Consider the following 6,046-nt stretch of genomic DNA (forward strand, 5'->3'; position numbering starts at 1 on the left):
ATCCTTCTATTAATTATAATAAAAATATATGAAACAAAACAATTGGATGTACACAATCACACATACATACCCAGTCATAATAAAGTAAAAAGAAATTACATGTGTCTGCTCATACTTGTTTTATCTTCTATGAAACTTATTTACAACAGCCTTCTTGCACTGCCCATCTTTTTTTCCTTTGTCTTCAGAAAACATCAGAGCTAGTTATGATTCTTTGTCTGGTGAAGTGGCCTGAACCTTTATTTCTGAATTACTGTATTATAGTTTTCATTGGTTTTTATCATACAGAATTAATACTATATTACTACTAATAATTTTATTACTAATAATAGTATAATATTAATAATTCATACTGTTAGTAATGCCATATTCTTACACATAGGAAATTACATACAGGAGAATGACTCTTGTATAAACACACACACACACACACACACACACACACACGAATATAGTCAGTTATGGGGCTTGAACTCTGGGCCTGGGTGTTGTCCCTGAGCTCTTCAGCTCAAGACTGCCACACTACCCCTTGGGACACAATACCATTTCCAGTTTTCTGGTGATTAATTGGAGATAAGATTCCCACGAACTTTAGTTACCCCAGGCTGAATTTGAACCTGGATCCTCAGATCTCAACCTCATGAGTAGCTAGGATTACAGATGTGAGTCACTGCGAAAAGCTTTGTATACTACTTTAAAAATCCTGAAATTTTGCTATAACCACTTGCTCGATTCTTTTTGATGGTGTTCTTGATTATGTAGAGTCTCTTCTTAAGCAATTGTGTTATGTGTCAACAAAGGCAGTTTTACTTCTTTCTTTTCAGTGTTTTCTCGTCTTATTGCATTAGCTACAACTTCCTCTGCCACACCTGAAGAAGAGTGATGAGATAAGACATCCTTGTCTTATTCTCAGTTTTGAGAGAAGAGCATCTGATTTAAGTGTGCCATAGAGTTTTTGTAAGGTGTTGAGAAAGTTCCCTCCTCTTCCTAGTTTGCGAGTATTTTTGCCACAAACCGATGTTGGATTTTGTTAAGGGCTTTCCCCACACCTCCGTTCCTTAAAGCTGTTGGGCGTAATACCCCTCCTGTAAAATAACTTGGGCCTGGTGACTTGTGGATTAAGTTAAAAGGTTGTATTTCCTTGTAATTTTCCCCTTTTCACTGAGGTTTTCAAATCTATTGCACAGTTAAGTAATGTAGTACCACCACTTAATCTTTTTCATAAATACCTGGTTACTTCCACTTTATTATTTTTTTAATTGTGATGTGTTTGGGTTCTGATTGGTTCAGCTTGGGCAGCCATTCTATTGTGGCACTTTTTATTAGGTGGTATTCCCATTTCACTTCCTATGAAGTTTCTAGTTTTTATGTTGTGCCAGTCCGGGGGCCTGAGCTTTGGGGCCCAAGGCCAATGCTCTGCCACTGTGAGCCACAGCTCCACTTCCACCTTTTCCGTGTTCTTTGTAGGTTAGCCTCTCCTGGACTTCCTGGCCCAGGCTGGCTTCAGGCTGTGACCCTCAGATCTCAGCCTCCCGAGTAGCTACAGAGTTGCAGGTGTGAGCCACCAGCTCCTGGCGCGAATTCCTCATTTTACGAATAATTCCTCTGCCTTTCTTAGGTCGACTTTTATTTATTTATTTTTTCTAAATTTTTGGCTTATTTAACTTGCTTCCCCTCCCTTCCCCCCATTGAGCAATGCCTTAATGCATCAACAGGCAAATCAGAGGGATCCCCTCTCCCCCCTCCCCCCTCCTCCCCTCCCCTCTTCTCTTCTCCTCCGCCACCCTCGCCCCTCCCTCCGGGAATCCCCGGCCAATGGTTTGCAGGCAGGCGGCTCCTGGGCGCCCACGGATTGGTCCGTCTCCTCCTGGTTCTGACCTGGACGGTGGCCAGAGGAGGGCAAAAGGCTTCCATAGCGAGTGGTGAGGGTGACGGTCCGGACCTTCCCTCCCCACCCCGCAGCCGGGCTCCCGATCCACGACGCGAGCGGAACCCACGGCAGCACCCGCGCTTGAGCTCCCTCGCCTGAGCTCGCCGTGCCGGGGAGGCGACCCCGGGCTGAGAGCCGCCTCACGGTGAGGCCCCGGCCCGGCCCCCTCCCCGTTCCTCCCCCCCCTCGCCTCGCCCCGTCCCCGCCCACAGGGCCCCGGGAGGAAGGGTTCCCGCGCCTGCCCGGGGCGCGCAGCCCCCGCGTCCCGGTGTGCGCCGGGCGTGTCCCCGCGCCGGGCCCGCGGGGCGGTCCCCTCCCAGCCCTCCTGGGCGTCGCGGCCCGCGCGCGGTGGAGTTTGTCCTGGCTGGGACCGGACCTCGCTGCGGAGGTGGCGTTCTCGGTCCGTCCGGACTTCGGGGCCGCCATTCACGGTCCGGCTTCCACGCGGCGGCACGGCGCGCAGCCAGCCATGACGGCCGTTGTTACCTGAGGATGCTGGTATACGTCCGTTGCTTTTCCTCCTTTTCAGGCGCACTATGAAATAAAGCTTGTTCTAGCAAAACCATTCGTCCTCGTCAAGGCTCTACACGCCGTAGTTTCCCATTGGATGGTATTTCTTTTTTGGGGGGGATGAATCATGATCATATACATGTCTGAACGGTTTGCTTATCTCATCCTCTGCACAGCTTCTACATAAAATAACCATGTCAGACATGTCTTTTGATTTTAAAAAATTACCCAGGTAGTGTTTCAAGGAAGCTATTGCAAACTCCAGAAGGTTCAGCATTTAACAAAGTGAAATATTTAGAGGGATTTCTTTTTTTTTCTTTTTTTTTATTGTAATTAGTAAGAGGGTTACATGATATTTGCCAGATAGAAGGTGTATTAATTCACATACATTGATACCCTTTCACATGTCTTGGTAACTTAGAGGGATTTCTATCTTGCGGTTTGAGGAGTCTACATTGCAAGCTTTGAAGTGATTCTGTGTGCTAGTATATAAAAACTGCAGACCAAGATATCAAACCGAATATGAACAGTGCTAGCCATGTGCTTTGAAGTCAGCTATTTGTTGGAGATTATGTAATTCTCCAATACAACCTTGTAGCTTTTTGACATCTAAATCCAAAGCTAATTCCAGCGTTCGACAACATACAGGAATCCTTTATTATGCTCTCATTGTAGAGTTGGTGTTCTTAGTGAAATGAAAAAAATTTTCCAGACTGAAACACACCTACTCTTGAGATGTAGGAAAATTCCACTGTGTTAAATAGAAGATGTCATTGTAAATATGACTGTATTTTTCCTAGGGCATTTTAAGACTTGTGATATTTTGGACATGCAAAAGAAATTAATTATGTCAGTGGCTATTCATGAATATCTAGTAGTGCTACCAAAACTATTTTTGCAGAACAGTTTTAAGTTTACAGAAGACAATAACAAGAGTTGCTATATGTCTTGCAGCCAGTTTCCCTATTATTAACATTTTATATCGGTATAGTAAATTCATGATACAATTGTAAGGTAGCTAATATAATTAAAATTAACAAATCCACACCAACACATTGTTATAAGCTACAGAATTCATTTTGACTTTCTTAGTTTACCTAATATACTTTTTCTACTATAGAGCCCATCCACGATGCCACAATACAAGCATGTCATTTCTCCTTCGACATTGCTGACCATTTCATATTATTTCTTTGTTTTGGATGACCTGGCAATTTAGAACATTGTTCACATTTTTGTATGATAGCCTTTTAGTAGAATTTTCACATTAAACTGAGCTTTGGGGCTTCAGGGCGGAAGACCACAGGTGGAGAAGTCACTCCTGACACAGCATGTCAAGACTCATGATTTGAGGGAAGCAGTGTAAGTCAGGCTTCTCCACTGGAAAGTGGCTCTGCCCTCCTTCTAAGCTGGAAGGAAGTCACTGAGTGTGACTCACATTTAATTAAAATATTTTTACAAAATAAACCCAATTATTTGTTTTGGGGGAAACAAAAATGTTAACTCTGAACTTCACTAGAAATGAAATAGGTGGTTAGGTGTCCACAGGACTTTTCTCTAGCTGGCAGGTTGAGTTCACTGTTACAATGTAGCTGGGAATTGCTGTTTTGTCTTTTCCCCCTGCCCAGACCACAATCTCTGTCTAGCTGTGTTCTGCAGTAAGACAGAGACACTTGATCTCAAACATCATTTCTCTAGTGGTGTTAGGAAAACTGTTACATCTGCTTGCTTGATTTGTCAGCATAATTAGTCATTAGCCCTTAAAAAAACAAAAAGACTATTGCTTCCTGCTTCCATGTGGACCAGTATGTTGGACGTTATCAACAAGAACAAGAGAGAGACGGTTCAAATTCTGCCAAAGAAACAATTAATGTTTTACAGTAATTGTGACCAAAAAATGGATAGTTTTTCATTAGCACACAGAAAAATTATAGTCATAGATTTTTGTTTATTTTCTTCTTTAAGCTCTCAGCCAAAATGACAGAAGCTACTTCTCTTTGTTTTTGTAGGAAAGACATTGCAGAGAAAACACAAGTAGGAAATAATTAAAGCATGGTACCAGACAGAAGAATAATAGGAATTTAAGTCCCTGATTCTTTGTTCTAAGATCTGGTACAATAATATCTGTAATGTAGGCATGATTAATAGAGTGAAGGGTCTCTGTAATTGTAGGGAATGAGAGTTAGAAATCACATGGCTGATACACAACTGATATCACAACTCTGATAGCAGTTCACATTTTCCTCTCTGAAGTACTATAAGAAAGCGTTTTGTCTGCTCTCCTTGTGACCAGTGAGAAACTGAACAGTTTGGAAAAAGTTATACCACACTAGCTTCTAGGAAATGTATGCCAGAGATTTATTGCAATATCTGATCTGGGAAGAGCTCCTCTTCCCTAGTATTGCTAAGTAAGATGCTGTTCCTATGTAGGTAGTTCCTGAGTAAACTGAGGCAGGATCTCGTAACAACGGAACTGTGAAGTGCTCTGTTGTCTTTATCCTGCTCAAAATAAACCTGTTACCTTCCAGGCCCTGCCTGCCATGTGCCTGGCAGAGGGAAGGGATGCTTGGTCTCAGACATACATCAACTGAAGCATGCACCTGACTAGTGACTCCTGAAAATTAGGGCTTGTTAGCTAGGGGCTGGCAGCTCACATCTGTAGTTCTAGATACAAAGGAGGCTGAGATGGGAGGAATAAGCAGAAGTGGAGCTGTGGCTCAAGTGGTAGAGTAAAACCAATGAGTAAGAATATGAGATCCCTGGGCATCTACCCCGGGCATCATGACTCAGGATATGATAAGGACACCTGCTCAGCCATGTTCATCTCTGCACTACTGACAATGCCATGCAATGGAAACAATCCAAATGCCCTACTACGGATGAATCGATACAAAAATGTGGTATATATATATATATATATATATATATATATATATATATATATATACAATGGAATTCTACATAGCCAACAGACAAGAAATAATAATGGCATTCACTGGGAAGTGGATGAATCTAGAGCGAATCATGTTGAGTGAGACAAGTCAAGACCAAAGGAACAAAAGGCGTATGGTATCCTTGATATGTGGCTATTAGATCCAAACAGTACAAGAGCGATTGGGTACCCAAGGTTATTGACATGGTCTTGGAGATACAAATATAACTACATAGACATAAAAATCTATGATGGAATATATACTCTATAGACATAACGTTATATCACATAGACTGATATGTCTCTGTAACATACAAAGTCTCAGCTTAATTTTAATTATGTTCTAAAATGTATGTGCCAGTGATTGTATATACAGATTCCCTTCTTGAATACTTGTTTGTTAAACATGCCATTTGAAATATGATGGAAAAAAGAGAGTGTGAGATCCCAAACACACACAAAGGAAATTAGCACTTGTTAATATTTTATAGTTTGAATAAAAATGTACAGGAAGAAAATAAAGGACAAACTATACTTTTATTTTTCATGACTTACCGATAAGTATTTGAATTCATTATTTAGTTAAAAAGTTTTTACAGGGATGGGAGTTTGGCCTAGTGGTTAAAGTGCTTGCCTAGCATGCATGAAGACCCGGGTTCGATTCCTCGGTACCA

General features: G+C 41.9%; 1 non-coding gene across 1 annotated transcript; it reads left to right on the plus strand.

The window, feature by feature from the left end:
• Positions 1-4,390: 4,390 nt before the first annotated feature.
• Positions 4,391-4,563, plus strand: LOC150069003 (small nucleolar RNA SNORA81). The gene has a single exon (XR_016538568.1). It is a non-coding gene; the product is annotated as a small nucleolar RNA SNORA81 (small nucleolar RNA).
• Positions 4,564-6,046: the final 1,483 nt, after the last annotated feature.

The sequence above is a fragment of the Megascapheus bottae genome, chromosome 1 (genome assembly GCF_031878675.1).
Source record: "Megascapheus bottae isolate mThoBot1 chromosome 1, mThoBot2.hap1, whole genome shotgun sequence".
NCBI classification, from domain to species: Eukaryota; Metazoa; Chordata; class Mammalia; order Rodentia; family Geomyidae; genus Megascapheus; species Megascapheus bottae.